This window comes from Pinus tabuliformis, chromosome 1_1, assembly GCF_031772625.1.
Source record: "Pinus tabuliformis cultivar Carrire ecotype Pingquan chromosome 1_1, CPIR1, whole genome shotgun sequence".
Lineage (NCBI taxonomy): Eukaryota > Viridiplantae > Streptophyta > Pinopsida > Pinales > Pinaceae > Pinus > Pinus tabuliformis.
The window spans coordinates 388,439,065-388,456,984 of record NC_142297.1 but is presented as its reverse complement, the minus strand read 5'-3'; positions in this window follow the sequence as shown (position 1 = coordinate 388,456,984).

Here is a 17,920-nt window from a genome sequence, read left to right as displayed (position 1 = left end):
TCTATTTCTCAACCCTCACGGCAACAATATTAGGCTAAACACTCAATCTTCGCGGCTTGCTTGTGGTTGACGATGAGAGCTTTTCCAATCGGCTAAAACACTCGAGAGTATGGCTCGGCTCGGCGCGGCGGAAAAATACTTCCCACTTCTTGGGCGTGACTTATTACTCATATTGCGGTTCTGCCAGCTGTGGCTGTAGACTCTCTGAAAAAGCGATGAATTTTAAAATGAACTGTATTCATTTACCCAGTAACTAATAAAATGCCCAACATCTATTGTGTAAAAAAGGGATGAATTCTAAAATGAACTGTATTTGTTTACCTGATAACTAATAAAATGCCGGACTTCTACCACGTAAAAAGGGATGAATTTAAGGTTAGGCAATAAGAAGAATTTAAGGTTGCCCAATAAGAAGTATAACAATAGGTTGATTACGGTGTATCTAAAAACAAAGTGTAAGCAACGAGGAATTTTTTAACTGAAGCAGCTATCACCGTGAAGAAACTGGTGAAGGACAAATGTTCGAAAAAAACAACTGCATGCGTGCACTGACCTTGTCAAGTCAGAGACTTGTTGCGCACGAAAAGCAAATGCGATCATTCGTGGTGGGGCGATTCTCAGAATCGCCCTGCCACCACCTGTGTCATGCCCCTACACCTGCGGTAGTCTTCCAACCGCTTGTAGCAAGGTGCGGCACCACCGAACGCTTTCTTTTCACCAATACTAACATTCGTCGACTACGCCTACTTTCACATTAACATTACTTAGCTTGTGTTTCGAAACCAAGTAAACGTGCAATTATCCTTTATACTTAATGAAGCCCATACTCATTCATTATCCATAGCAATTATAACAAGAACATCAACAATTGCAACAAGTATAAAGGGGAGGGGAAACTCCTCGTAATGTGAGTCTGCCCGACAATATATTAAGAATATCAGTTTACAACACAAGTGTGTCTTGGCCAAAACAAGTCTCACACTTAACCAAATATTACAAAGAGAGGCAAACATGCCTTTTACAACAGTCTTGTGCACCTCTTGCACAAAGGACGGTGCTCACCCGAGCCACCTAAAATCCCAAGCCAAGTCTTACACCAAAACCGTACTTCAGAATCCACCCCGGGCACACTTGCCCAACCTTCGACTTAATTCCAAGACTACACCCAAGCGTACAATCCTCTTAGAGCAGTGCGCATGAGATATGCACAGCTCCCTCTTAACTACGCACTTGTCTTCTTGTTCCTTGCGAAGATGTGAGTGAATGCGTTGATGTCTTATGAGCTCCAACGCTCATACACTTATATGAATTTTAGTGTGGGTTACATGTGGGTGGTAGCCCCTTGGCCGACCCCCAAAACAATCATAACGCACCCCTAAAACGCCCTCCATGTGTCAGCCTTGCCCTCACGCAAGTCCTCTCCAAATCGTAGTATAAAAGCTCCACTTGTTCCACGCATTTCCCAAGTGTCGTAAGTCGCTCACGGTTTCGTCGCACTAAACTCGTACAAACGTCGCATTTTCTCCGCAGCACCGTCGCACGCCCGTTCAGCACGCGCCCGTCGTGCGCCCGCGCGCCCGTGCGCCCGCCCGCGCCCTCGTGCACGGCGACTTCGCCCAACGCCCGTCGCACCATCGCTCGGAGGCCTTACATCCTCCTCCACCTGAAATCGTTGTCATCCTCGACAACATACCATCCCAGTAGCCATCCACCAAGATCATCATCATCCATGATGTTGACTCCTCCACATAAAGCAAACATCCTTGCAACATATGTAGAGCCTCATCTCCATCATGCCTCGACTTAGTGACCAACTGCCACCAAGCTCACCATACCAAGGTATGCACCTCAACGGTATGCTCTCCATCAGATGTCATCTCGACCCATGATTACTTGACCCTTCCATCTTCATCATGTGCCCTCATGTGAACTGCTGCCATGATACTCCAACACGATGCCAACACGTCTCTGCCCACTGCATGCCCTCATGTCTTGAACTAGTCGGATGGCTAGTCCAACTGCCACGCTCAAACCATGAGAGTGAACATCCTCATGCCACCATCAGTCGTTTCTCAAAACACCCTATCACATCCTTGACTCGATCAAGAATCCATCTCCATATAAGTAAGCCATGCTCAGGTCCATGAAGTAGCCCTCATCTCATCTGCAACATGCTGTCCAAGGTAGTTGAGTCTCCTCCATATGAAGAGATCCTCTCCTCAAACATCGACTCTCGATGTGCCACATCCAGGTCCACGAAGCAACCTCCATCATATCTGCAATGTGCCATCCCTCAAGTCTACCATAGAAACAAGTATGCACTTGTCTCATCTATCCATGTGCTGCCCATGATCATAGATCAATCAGCTCCCATGTGTCAAAGTAGTTGAGTCTCGGCTTAACCCATGCCCAAGTCAAGGCATCACCATAATCGTAACTCCATCACTCCAAATTTTCTCATATCGATCCTCCACATCAAGTCACTCTTCCAAGCCATGCCCATACATGTACTTTGAAAGTATGCATCCCATACTGCATCAAAGTCCCTTGACCTCAGCTCCTCAATGCATCAGATCCTCCAAGTCCACCATATGTGAAGTCCCTAAAAGTCACAACAATCTCATGTCATCATGAGCTCCATAATCTGCTCACAAATCCATCCAAGCCCATGGTCTTGTTGTACAAGAGTGCACAACCTCTCCATTGACTCATAAATAGTAAGTCTCCATGTCACACTAGCAAATCCATCTGCACAACATTCATGCCTTGGAACTCCCCATTGGATGCCCATAAGCGACACCTCTACAAGTGCTCCTCATAATGTCCTTGCATAAGACTACCATGCTCCATGCCTCCAACCTGATGTCCATGACTAAGTTTCCCATGTAGTCCAACCAAATAGACCCATCACAACAATCGGTCATCCTCATCCAAGATGCAATCTTCGGTCCAGTGAACTCGGTCACCCAACCATATCATCATCACATCATGAGTCCCTTCCATCATGGCTCCTCCACCAAAGTGTCCACCAAGACTATCTCTTGTCTTGGCCATGAGAAGTCCACCCAAGCATCATCAAACCCAAGAGTGTGCCCTCTAATCTATCCATGAGTCATGCCAGGCACTTAGCCGATGTGGCTAAAGCATGACCCAATCATCCACAACGATCATCAAGTTCCTCCCTTGTCAAGGGCCTTTGTACCTTCTACCATAAGGTCACAAACAACCCCAACAAGTCCTGCAACAATCGACAATCCTTGCTTCTCCATACAAGGTCTCATCCTAATCATCCATGGCAAGATCCTCCATAGCATAGGCAAACTGGCTTTGCCCTTCCCTGCATATGGTCCATCCACCAAATGCCCAAATGAAACACAAGTATCAATACTTACTTCATCATCATGAGGTTCCTCCATGAGAGTACCCTCATCCATACATGTCCACAAACTGCACGATCCTGGTCCAACTTGATCAATCTCAAGTTCATCCTCCATCATTGTCATGTCTGCAACATCTTCAAACATCACGGCTTCTTCTTCCTTGATAGCACAATCTGCAACTTCACCTTGCTCCATTGTCCAACCAAGTTGAAGAAGTTCGTCTTCAACATTCTTTTCCAAGACTGCAAGCTTCTCTTGAATTCGGGGATTCTCTTCTTTCAACCTCTTCAACCTGTATAAGGTAAGCAAGAGCTTCCCTTCACCTTCTCCCAAACTTGCCATGCTTTGTCGTTCAGCTTGGTCCAAGCACTAAGCTTCACCTCTGCCAAACCTGCTTCCCCCGTCACGAGCAACCTTGTTCAAATCGAGTCTTGAAACTGCCTTCAAATGCTTCAACACCTGAACCTTGTTCAAGCCTCAATATCACCTGTCATCAACTTCCAAGTGTATGCACACTTTCTTCACCCAGCTTCCTGCAAGATTTCTCCAAGTCTTCAGACCTGCTCTGATACCAACTGTCACGCCCCTACACCTACGGTAGTCTTCCAACCGCTTGTAGCAAGGTGCGGCACCACCGAACGCTTTCTTTTCACCAATACTAACATTCGTCGACTACGCCTACTTTCACATTAACATTACTTAGCTTGTGTTTCGCAACAAAGTAAATGTGCAATTATCCTTTATACTTAATGAAGCCCATACTCATTCATTATCCATAGCAATTATAACAAGAACATCAACAATTGCAACAAGTATAAAGGGGAGGGGCAACTCCCCGTAATGTGAGTCTGCCCGACAATATATTAAGAATATCAGTTTACAACACAAGTGTGTCTTGGCCAAACCAAGTCTCACACTTAACCAAATATTACAAAGAGAGGCAAACCTGCCTTTTACAACAGTCTTGTGCACCTCTTGCACAAAGGACGGTGCTCACCCGAGCCACCTAAAATCCCAAGCCAAGTCTTACACCAAAACCGTACTTCAGAATCCACCCCGGGCACACTTGCCCAACCTTCGACTTAATTCCAAGACTACACCCAAGCGTACAATCCTTTTAGAGCAGTGTGCATGAGATATGCGCAGCTCCCTCTTAACTGCGCACTTGTCTTCTTGTTCCTTGCGAAGATGTGAGTGAATGCGTTGATGTCTTATGAGCTCCAACGCTCATACACTTATATGCATTTTAGTGTGGGTTACATGTGGGTGGTAGCCCCTTGGCCGACCCCCAAAACAATCATAACACACCCCTAAAATGCCCTCCATGTGTCGGCCTTGCCCTCATGCAAGTCCTCTCCAAATCGTAGTATGAAAGCTCCACTTGATCCACGCATTTCCCAAGTGTCGTAAGTCGCTCACGGTTTCGTCACACTAAACTCGTACAAACGTCGCATTTTCTCCACAGCACCATCGCACACCCGTTCAGCACACGCCCGTCGTGCGCCCGCGTGCCCTCCTGCACGGTGACTTCGTCCGGCGCCCGTCGCACCATCGCTCGGAGGCCTTACAACCCAGGTGGTGGCGGGGCGATTCTCAGAATCACCCCACCACATCTACTGTGTAAAAAAGGGATGAATTTTAAAATGAATTGTATTTGTTTACCTGATAACTAATAAAATGCCCAACTTCTACCGCGTAAAAAGGGATGAATTTAAGGTTAGCCAATAAGAAGAATTTAAGGTTGCCCGATAAGAAGTATAACCATAGGTTGATTACCATGTATCTGAAAACAGAGTGTAAGCAACGAGGAATTTTTGAACTGAAGCAGCTATCACCGTGAAGAAACTGGTGAAGGACGAATGTTCGAAAAAAACAACTGCATGCGTGCACTGACCTTGTCAAGTCAGAGACTCGCTGCGCACGAAAAGCAAATGCGATCATTTAGAGGAATGGAGGGAGACATGTGACTTAAGCTGAGAGGAATAAAATAGAATTGAGGTTATATGCTAATAGCAATAAGTCAGAGAAACTAAAATGGTCATAATAGTGATTCTCAGAATCGCCAGGTGGTGGCGGGGCGGTAGCGGGGCGATTCTGAGAATCGCCCCACCACATCTACTGTGTAAAAAAGGGATGAATTTTAAAATGAACTGTATTTGTTTACTTGATAACTAATAAAATTCCCAACTTCTAATGAGAGATTCAAGATGAATGAGATAGGAATGAAGATAACGAGCCTTTTTCGACATCATGTTTGAAGAAATGTGTTTGTTCTAATTGAATGCAATCTAGATTAGAAACAATGATTTACCTTTTCAGTGAGGAATCATGAGCTAGAGAAGGTTTACATTGAAGAATTGTTTTGTAGCATAAGCCATAAGCCATTTAAAACTTTAACATCCGTATAAAACATAGTTTTTTTCTAGTTGAAGAATTTATAAAAGATTAAACCATTACTATATATTTTTAGATCTGAATTTGTTTGATAGTAATTTCAAAATTTTGTAATCGTAAGTTAGCGTAAGATTTTTCATTCCACTATTTTAGACCACTAATGCCATTCCATTCATGCCATTTGACTTCATTATAGGCTAAAATAAGCACATGATGCAATAGTTAGTTAATTTAATGTCATTCCACTCATGCCATTTGGCTTAATTATAGGGTAAAATAAGCACATGATGCAATAGTTAGTTAACTAGTTTGTTGTACTTCATATTAAGTATAAATACTTATATGTTTTTCACTAAGAAGTGGCTGCCTTCCTTCATACTAGGAAATAAGTTTTAATTAGTTTTGTTTACTTGGTACTAAGTATAAACACTTAAAAATGGACACTAAGGGAAAAAACACTAGAATTTAGTAGGAAGTTATTATAGTTAAGTAGTTTTTGTATAAAAATTAAGAGAACTAAGTTTAAGGGATTTTATTGTTTTGGTGTTTAATCATTTTTTCCTTAAATTCAAAGAGTAATTGCTTCCAATCTTGCTGGTTAGTGTGTGTATGCTTGTGATTACCAACTCTACTCTAGAGCAAGGGCGACTCTAAAGAAGTGGTAATGCTAATTTTAAGTTATTTTTTTGTGTAAATATATAAATATGTTTTCTTTCTATCCATATATATTTCAATGAATTCAAATTGTTATTTTCTAACTTAGGAAATATTTCATTTTTTTATATTTGTAAATTATTTAATTTTTTTTTTGTAAAATAGCTATACTCTATTTTATCCACTATATTGTATTTTATAAAACATATTCATATTGTATTTTATTAGATGTACCTTATTTTCTTCCCAGTGGTTATACCTTGTTTCTTTCAATAGCCCTTGCAATTATTTCATAAAAAGTAGTTGTAGTAAATTTATATAGCAACATTGTAGCCCTAATAATAGATTTATTTTCTACAAATAGTATATTTGTTGAATTGAATTTTTGCAGACATAAAAAACTAGTTTTATCATTGTAAGAATTTTTAATTGTTAAATTGATTTTAAACTATTGTACATATTAGTATTAACTGTTGACTAGTTTAATTGAGCCAATTATAGTATGTAATTACCTCTATATCACTTGTTAATAATTGGTAATTGTTAATAATTGGTAAATTCACTTAGAGACCAGTAAATGTGAAATGAATAGCCAAATTGAAAGCTCATGACACAACATTGATATATAAAGTAGATTCTATATAAGAGATTGTAGGAGCTTGTCACGTGCAATAGAATTGGATTATTGATCCGACCATTAATTCAATGGATGGTGTTTGACATGAAGAGATTGAAATATGTTACTCATGAAATAGATGGTGGGATTGAAACATTTTACTCATGTTGAATTTATACTTAGGAAAGAAAAATGATATTCTACCAAAAACATTAATATGTTTTTTCCCTCATAAACAACTTTGTTTGGTACATAAAAATTTGGTTTTACTAGCATTTTTTTAAAAGTTTGAAAATTGACCCTAAAAAAAAATCATCCTTCCAGTATCATCACTTTTTCATTTTGAAGCTATATTTTGCACAAAAATTTCGTAGTAAATTTCGTAGTCGCTGCCATTTTTAAAACATGTTCAAAATTGACCCCTAAAAAATAAAATCATCGTTCCAGTATACACACTTTTCGTTTTTAGCACTGTTTTTGATGTTTTCGGGGTTTTTTGGCAAGAGTTCTCGTTTTGAGTTTATAGTTCCCATTTCAAAGTTTACATTGTTTACAATTTAACCTGTCCTTTTGATATAATAGGTACGAAAATATGACAATCAATATGAAAATATGACAATCGATATGGAAAGATGACAAAAGTAATAAGGGCGACAATAAGAATAATAGAAGAAAATAGTTTGAGATTAACCACAATGAAGACTATTTGTAATTGACTATATTCTTATTATTCACATTTTCTATCATTCAACACTATTACATTGTCCCTTTACATTCAAAATTTTTGTTTCATCATTTTTCATTATTAAAGTTATTATCAGCACAATAAAATGAGGTAACTAAGAAAATTTAAAATTTAAATTAACATAACCAGATTAATCTGAGACATATTTAGCATATTTAAAATGATTATATTAGTATTAGATGAATTTACATATTATTGATAAAATTAATCATATGTTTGCTATATTTTCTTTGGCCGCACATGACTGAAACCAACCTAGATCCATCTTAACTCTAGATCTATCAAGTGCGGAGAGGGATCAAATCTCTCAAGGTGCAAACCTTTCCTCAAGTTTTGAACTCAAAAAAGATGTTTGCACCTCGAGAGATGTGATCCCTCTCCGCACTTGATAGATCTAGAGTTAAGATGGATCTAGGTTGGTTATATATGATATAAATATGAGGCCTAGAGTATTCTCTAAAATTGATTTTATTTGGCTAAGAGCTCATCATCTTGGAACCTAAGGAAACAAATAAATGACCTAAGACCCAAAGACATTTAGTTGGAGTGAAATCCTGCCTCCTTAAGGACCACCAACGGGTAATTCTAGGCGCCATGGTTTTCCTTGAATAACAATGATGAGTCGACCTACATTCACGAATAACCGACAATGATCACTATCCTCATTGCTGGTTTGAGAACTGAGTTATGATAGGTTTTCACACTATGTAAAAAAGAAGAAGATGACATAAATATGAATGGATCATGTTACAAATGCTAACCTTTTATATATAAGTTATAATGATTGAGAATCTTTCATGGAAGGTAAAGAAGATAAATAATTATGACAAGTTTATATTGTAAAAAGGAAACAATTTGTTCAATTGGATTAAAGAATGATGAACAATTGAATTTATTATAGCCTTCATTAACATATCATCATTCAACTAAATGAAAATGTCAAAAAGAGAAAAAGGAAAAAAACATAATCCTATGAGTGTTCATGTAGCAAATTCAGTAAATATAAAAATAGAACATAGGTATTAACTTGATAGATCCATGTATACAACAAAAGAATGAACACAGGAGAATTTTAGAGAAAATCCTTGAGGTAAGGTAACACAATTAATTATTCCTTAAGGAAATCACTTCATAAACAATGCTTATTACAATTATAATATACTTCAGAATACATTTATTATATGGATTCTACTTCTTTATATAGTACTATCTATCTCCTATGAACATTGAATAGAAGGAAATTTCTAGTTGGTGGAACCTTCTAGCAAGGCTTCTTACATTTATTACTTTCACACTAATACATAGGCCTTATTTACTAGAGATGACCTCCATTTATAACAACAAATATCCATATATATATATATATATATATATATATTATATATATATATATATATATATATATATATATATATATATATATATATATATATATATATATATATATATATATATATATATAATTATTCCCCTTGGTACCTCCATAGGTACACTGCATTCCATCCTACTTTGTTTGTTACATGTCAAAACATGGATGGAAGCCAAACAATATAATTTGCTAAGCAATGTATCCAAGTAGTAATAAGCATGGGGATCGATCCTTCATACTAAAATGTGAACATAGAATCCAACTGCATCTTTACCACCTCAATCTTATAGTTTCTCATTTTGTTCCCGTGCTACTTTGATATCTTCATGCATTTTTTGGGTCTTCCATGTGCCTATGCCCTTACCTTACTAACTAGTGTTTCTCTGAGTGGTGTGTGTGGCAATATAAATCAACCTTAGCTATTTGGTTTTCTTGCGTAGACTCTTCAACATGGGGTTCCTTTGAGTCATTAATCTCCTAATTGCTTTTGCCCCTTTTATTCCCTTTCAGGGGCTTGTCTTCATGTGCTTCTGTAACTTCTTCAACCACAAACTCTTCATTTAGTGTGTTAGTAGTTATTGTAATTATTTTACTTGTAGTGGCTTGTGATATTTTATTAAGAGACATATCCTATAGTGTGATTTTCTTTCCTTGTATCAAAGCTTCATTAACATCTTTTCCACATTAATATATCCAAGAATACATCCACATTATTCATATCTATAGCATGGAAATAAAAATGCACGACATATTTTTGGATGCTAATCTTCAAATAGTTAAAAAATTGAAGATTCTCGCCCTCAACCTATGTACTTTGAATATGCTATATGGAAAATTGTAATATTTTATTCAAATTAACATTGATGAAATTATTGTTGCAACTATGGTTAATAGAAATAATGACCTTTTGTTATTGAATACATCAACGAACCTATAATATGAAGTTGTATCATTAAAAAAACCCTTTGTGCTCTCTTTATCCTTATTCTTGGCATGCAACCATCTATCTAAGTACAATCTCTCATATTCTTCATATAAACATGTCATTGTATCTTTAGAATTAATTTCATATAATAGATCTATTCTCCAAGATACTAGATACTTAGAATTTATCCATTTTATGTATTATTCAAGGCTAGGGCCATCATTTGTAAAAAAAAAAAAGTCGCTTGGATGAAAATATTAAGAATTAGGTGAGCAAGGCGAGGCAAAAAAAGTGGTGAAAAATATATTAATCCATTCTCATATCGATCCAAGTGGATCTCAGTGGCCACCCACCTCTTCCATTGTCTCAATGGTTCTCTATCTTCTTAGCAATTGTTTTATGATTTTTGGGTTTGAAACTTCCAGAGTTGTTTTGAGGTTGTAAATGATGTTTTTTGGCAATTTTGGGGGCTAAGGGTTTCAATGGAATCCCATATCCCTGGTCAAAAGTTATAGTCCTTAGGTATTTCTTCCCAATGAATATTGTATGCAAAAGTTGTTCCCCCTAGGAAGTTTATGTTAATAAGGCCATTATTTTTTCCTCTTGTAATATATTTTGTGAATGCACGTAACCACAATCTCTCTTTTTTTAGAGATAGCTACCACCATTCTAGCTAGTTTGTATTCTACAATATTATGTTATTTCATTTATTAATAAAAGTTTCATTTTTCTCCTAATTATTATAATATCTACTATATTTCTTTGTGTGTTGTCCATTTACTTTCTTGAATTTCATTTCATTCCTTGCACAGCCCATATCAATGGTATAAGAGTATTCAACTCATTATTTCTTATTGCATGTACCCAATGAGATAAGGGTATAGATAGTTGGGACTTGAGCTAGTTTGACTTCGAAATGATCATTCTTGTAAACCCAAGCATCCTCCCATAGCAGAAGAAAAGAGATATTACAAATCAAGAGATCCTATTAAGTTGTTTCTTAAGGAATTAATCATGTGACATAGGAATGAGATGATGGATAATTTCACCTAGATCCTTCAATGACTGCCAATAGCAACCGAGGCACCTTCAACAAGTGGCAATTTTGGAGGTGAAACACCCTTCAAGGTATAAGTTAATTATGATATTCCCTTATTCAAATGATAAATAGGTGCATATGATTTGTAGGTATGGTTAAATATGTTAGAGGGATATTAATTCATCCAAAAAAATTGATAATGAGAAGATCACCTTTTCGCTACTGAAAGTTGTTCCCCATGACAAAAATTAGTGAGAAGTTTATTAGGAGATGCACCATGAATATGAATCTAATATATTAAATGTAGGATGAAATCGGGCCACTTTTTTTGATGCTCTTAAGGAGGAATCCTACCCTATAGGGAACTACGATGATTGGTACACAAGATGGAAATCTCTGGGATAGGAAAGAAACCACATGGTGTTAGAGTACACCAATAATTTGTTGATAAATTATTCTAATCTTCTCACACAACCTTTCAAATCCATGGCTGGATAGTCTGGAGACATGGGTAGGGTGCCTGATTTTAAGACTGATCAACTACAAATTCTAAAAACAGGAAATAAACAATGGCAAGAGAATAAAACATAAAAATTATATAAACAAAGATTTTCCTGTGGATCCCAAAATAGGGAGTACCAAATTGATCTTTCATTATGTTCCTTTCAATGTTACAATACATATATATACCAACCGAAGCATCCATAAACCCCAGTCCATTAAACCTGGATTAGAACATAATCGTAGTTTCATTGACCAGATCGAGAAAATACCATGGACTGAAAAACATCATGCCCAAAACCATGCGTGAAATCCATGCACAAAACCATAGATAGGTTTTCCCACCTAATATAGGGTCCAAAAAAACTTTCCTAGGGCACTGCCCCGGACCCCGTGCAAGGGGGCTACTACCCCCTGCATACCCCTCGATAGGGGGGGTAGCCACCCCCCTGCACGTGGGGTAGTCATGGAAAGAATATAAGACAACCCAACATTCTCCCACTTGTTGTTTTCTTTCCACAGGGGGCCACAGGAGAGCTTAGTCATTGATCGAACCCTGCAAATGCCCATTGTTTCTCTACACCAAGAGAAATTCTCAATGCTCACAATATTTTTCAATGCATCTGTAGTATTCTTCAAAGTGTCCACCTTTACTAGCAACACCCTTTTTTCCTCAACCATATCCCTCACAAAGTGATACTGAACATCAATGTGCTTTGTCTTTGAATGATAAGCAGGGTTCTTTGCCAAGAAAAATTCACTTTGGCTGCCGCGATATATTCTTATAGCTCATTATAATAACCCCATACTTGAACACAATCTCTGCAACCAAACTGCTTCCTTGCTTGCATAAGTGGCTACAATGTATTCTGCCTCTGTAGTTGAAAGTGCCACTACAGACTCTCTCTTACTCATCCAACTGACTACACCTAAAATAGGTTAAACATATACCCACTTGTAGATCTTCTTTCGTCCAGATCTCCAGCCTAATCTGCATCAACAAAGCCACGAATGTCCAAAAATATTTCCAATCATGGTCTTCCTTGGTAGCACAAACCATAATTTGTAGTGCCATGAAAATACCTAAAAACCCGCTTCACTGTTGTCCAATGCTCCTTACCTGATTTTGACATAAACCTACTCAATACTCCCACTGCATATGCAATGTATGGTCTAGTACTGACCATTTCATACATCAGGCTATTGAATTCACTTGCATATGGAACATATTGCATGTCCTCTTCCTCTTCTTATGTCTTGTGACACTGTTCAGTAGATAACTTTACACCTACAAGAATAGGAACCTTCACCGGTTTACTATCCTGCATATTAAACCTCTCCAGTATTGTCTCGACATACTTCCTCTAGTTTAGCCAGAGCTTCCTCTTTTCCTGATCTCATTTAATTTCCATGCCCAAAATATAGTTTGCAGCACCAAGATCTTTCATGTTGAATTTGGAGGATAATTGCGTCTTCAAATCTTGGATAATTTCTTTGTGATTTCAAAGAAATAACATATCATCCACATATAAGACCAGATAAATAACACGGTCACCAATTAATTTAAAATACACACAATGATCTACTTTTCTTCTGGTGAAGCCAATTCATTGTATAAATGTATCAAATTTCTGATACCACTTCCTTGGTGATTGTTTTAACCCATACAAAAACGTTTTTAACTTGTATACTAGTTATTTCTTACCCTTCACCGCAAAGACTTTAGTTTGCTTCATGTAGATCTCTTCTTCCAGATCCTTGTGAAGAAATGTTGTCTTCACATCCATCTTTTCTACCTCAAAATCAGAAGTAGCAGGAACAGATAAAATTAATCTAATAGAATCTACCTTGGCAGCAGGAGAAAAAATATCACCATAATCAATTCCTGAAAACTGGGAATAATATTTTGCTACCAATCGAACTTTTTATTTCTCCACCTTTCCTTCTGCATTCATCTTCTTCTTGAACACCCATTTGCTGCCAATGGTTTTCCTTCTAGTCAGAAACTCCACCAGATCCCAAGCCTCATTTTTGTGCAAAGATGCCATTTCATCAACCATGGCCTCTTTCTAGAGTTTGCCATCCTCTGAATCTACTGCTTCCCTCACAGTTCTGGGATCATCATCAATAATAGATAAAGCAAAATTTGAATAGAAAGTAGATGGAATATACCTTTATGGCTGCCTTCTTTCTCAAACTGAGCTTCTTACAGTCGGAGTTTGCGGCTCTTTATATTTTGATTCCTCTTCTACTGTAGAGTCTGATTCTTCCTCCTTTAACTCACACTCTATCTTCTCAAGTTTCTTTGGTAGGAATTCATGTTTAAAAACATCTTTCACCTCTCTAAACACAACATCTTGGTTGTACAAAACCTTGTTTCTAGGTTCCAAAGATTATAACCTTTTAAACCATCCTTATACCCAATAAAGATGCACTTTTCAGATTTACTATCCAACTTTGTTCTTTTCTCCTTTGGAACATGTACATATGCATCACATCCAAATACCCTCAGATGTGAAAGAGAAGGTTTCTTACCAGTCCATACCTCTTGTGGAGTTTTATCCTCCAATGCTAATGAAGGTGATTTGTTGACCAGGTAACATGCAATCTCCACTGCCTCTACCCATAATTCTTGTCCTAACCTAGCACCACTGAGCGTGCTTCTTGCCCTTTCCATCAACGTATTGTTCATTCTTTCTGCAACTCGATTTTGTTCAGGTGTGTATGGAGTAGTCTTCTATCGTTCTATATCACACTTCTTACAAAACTCTTCAAATTACATCTTGCAAAACTCTCCACCGTTATTGTCCTCAACACCTTTATCTTCTTCTCTATCTGGTTTTCCACCTGAGCCTTAAATTCTTTAAACTTGTCAAAGACTTCAGATTTATTCTTGAGGAAATATATCCATGTATTCCTTGAGAAGTATCTATAAATGATATATAGTACACAAAATTACCCAGTGATGGAACTGACATAGGTCCAAACATGTATCACTGTGCACAAGCTCTAATATGTGTTTTTCCCTATTACCATTAGAGGGGAAACTCACCCGATTCTGCTTCCCATATACACAATTTTCACAAAAATTAAAATCTAGAGAGAAATTAGACATACCTTCTACCATACCATTACGATGAAGTATTCAAAGGCCCTTCTCTCTAACATGTCCAAGCCTTTGATGCCATAGCATGGTCTTTTCTCCAGAGACCACTAGATTTTCTGCTCCACTTTCAGGAACCATAGAACTGTTGCCCCCATCAATAACAATGCTACCTTGAAGCTTGTACAAAGTTCCAATACGAACTCCCTGCATCAATACCAGTTCTCCCTGAAGCATCTTGTAGGTATATTTATCAAACACTGTTTTTACACCTGCATCATCCAACGTGATTACAAAAATAAGATTTCTAGCTAATGTAGGAATATGCAGAACACCCAAAAGTGTTCTAATCCTTCCACCTTGCAACTTCAACTTGAATTTTCCATGACCAATGATTCTAGCCTTCCTTTCATCCCCTAAGAAGACATCACCCCTGTTATCACTGAAAATATTTCAAAGGAAAAAGGTAAGGGAAGAGTTAATTGATCATAAACCATTTGTTATAAAAGTGATCACAGCTAGTATTGTTCATTATCCTTCAGGCAGCATTAAAGAGGTTTTATCTTCACACGGGTGCATGGACAAGGTCTACAGCACATGAAGAACATGGCACTTCAATACATTTTTGTGTAATCAAAGAAGATCCTTGTGGAGACCAAAATAAAAAAAGGAGGAGTTTTATTTCCCTGTTTTTACTAGTCAACTTCTAGAAGCGTTTCTGAGCATTTTAAAGCTTATCTCTAAAATGTGAAAGAGGTTTTCATTCCTAAGATACTAAAGTACAAAAACCTCTTTCACTTTCTTCAAATCCATTATCAGCTTGGAGAAACAGGTGACTAAAACTTGCGCTACGAAACTGCTGTAGGTGCAAGTTTTCCACAGGCATATTTCTCAAATACTGTTATGAAAAGAGCAGTCGACTTCCAAGGTGATTAACAAGCAGTTAAAAACTCATCTCTGAAAAGTGAAAGCGGTTTTCATTCCTAATATTCTGAATTACAAAAACCTCTTCCACTTTCCTCAAATTCATTACGATCTGAGAGAAATTAATGACCAAAGTTGCGCTACGAAACTGTTGTAGGTGCAGTTTTTCATCTCCTGTTTTACACCTGTTTTTTAAAGACTCATTCTGGGCGGTAGAAACGATGTTTCAAAAAACCAAGAGAGGTTTTTGTTCAGCATGGATTTTTCCAAAAAATCCTCCTTCAGTTTTTTGAAATACATTTTTTATGAGAAGTTATGAGCTCTGTCCCAAGACCTATTTTTCAGCCAGAACAGAGCAAGGGACAGTCTCCTAGTTTCTAGGAATACCAAAAGGATGAGTCATCAAGGGCCAGCTGGAAGGTTATGAACACCATCAAATTCGACTTCATGGAGTTTTAGGTGTCAAATAATGTTTTAAATGTTTAGATAAGGTTGTTGTAATCATAATAAGGAGTTACACTCCTAGTTGTATTAGGTCTCTAGGACTCCTAGTTAGCTGTCCTTTGTATTAAATAGTTAGTTTTAAGTGTCAATAGGTGTCAAATTAGGAGGAATTAGAATTCCCCTCATGATAGAGGAAGTAATCTACTTGAACTCTATATATGGGAGAAGATCTGATGTACAAAGGGTTGGAAAATGTTAGAGAAAAAGACTACTTTTGTAAATGATATGCAGGGATTGATATATACAGAAGCAGTTAGACTTTTCTGAAGCTGAGATTCTTAGTGTACTTCATTGAGCTTCATCTTTTATCTTTGAAATGCTTTACTTCCATAGTCTTAATGCTTACTTCTCAGGATTCATGAAGGATTTTTTATGTTCAGAATATGTGATGTTGTCCTTTCCTTAATTCTTACAGTGGTATGGATGTATAATCACTCAGAATTCACTGAATGTGCTCTGACTTCCTGTATACATTCATAAACTGTGTGGTCCCATATGAGTTTGTGTTCTGAATGTTTAAATGCTGAATGCCCTGACTTCCATGTAGGTATTAAACTCTGATCTATCACTTTAAATTCTTTCCTTTTGAATACCTTGATGTATCATTACTCAGAATTCATGCCCACATGCTCTGACTCCTATGAACTTCAAGTTATTGAGACTTTCTTGAATGTGTCACTCTTTCATTGAAGTATATACAAGCCTCAGTTTTATAAGAAGAGCTATTTGTTGTCCTTATCTCTGTCACTGACTCCATAGCCCAATGGTAGCAAGTCTCCATCTTCCAATCTACAAACATATAAAATCCAAACCATAGAGTTAGCCATCTATCCATATCTTTAATCAATATCATTAACCCTTTGAGAGAGCCCTCTCAGGCTAAGGAGGCTAAGCCTTAGCTAAAAGATTGGTTTGAAATAGTTACACTGAGATAGTCTGATCAGCAGCCTATCAGGGTCCTATTTTGGTGATAACAACCCCCATCATATTTCTCATACTGACTGAAACACTCTCTATGGGTAGTGAAGTGAAAGGATGCACCTAAGTCAATCAACCATCCCTGATGATCTACATGTGTACTTGAAGAAGAAGCCAAATGCACATCCCCACCTTCATCTAAGGTGGTTTTCAACTTTGCAGAAGGAGCATCATCAGATCCCTTTCTTTTCTCAGGAGCTTTAGATTTACAGTCCCTTTTGTAGTGCCATTCCTTTCCGCATTTCCAACAAACTTTAACAGGTTTTCCTGGAGATTTAGATCTCTCTCTAGATTTGGATCTCCCACTTGAGGACTTATTTTTGTTTCTATTATGGGACCATCCTCGTACAGAAAAGCCATCAGCATTCTGGTCATCCATATTTTTCCGTCTCATATCTTCCGACAAAAAGGATGAGGCTATTTCATCAAACTAGAAGGTAGTTGCATTGCTACCTATTGCAACAACCAAACTATTCCACGAATCTGGTAGAGAACACAACAAATTGATTCACTTATCTTCATTTGAAATTTTAATATCAATAGATAATAACTGACTTACCACAATTTTAAATGCATTCATATGCTCTGTCACGAAGTCTCCATCTTTCATCCCCAGGTTATACAACTTTTTCTATAGGAACAATTCATTCAGCAAAGACTTAGATTATTAAAAAGTCCCTAACTTGTCCCACAAAACCTTTGTCAAAGCTTCCCCTGATACATTCAACAATATTGAATCTAAGACACACAATCATATTGTGCTCTTTATCTTCCAATCCAACTTCACC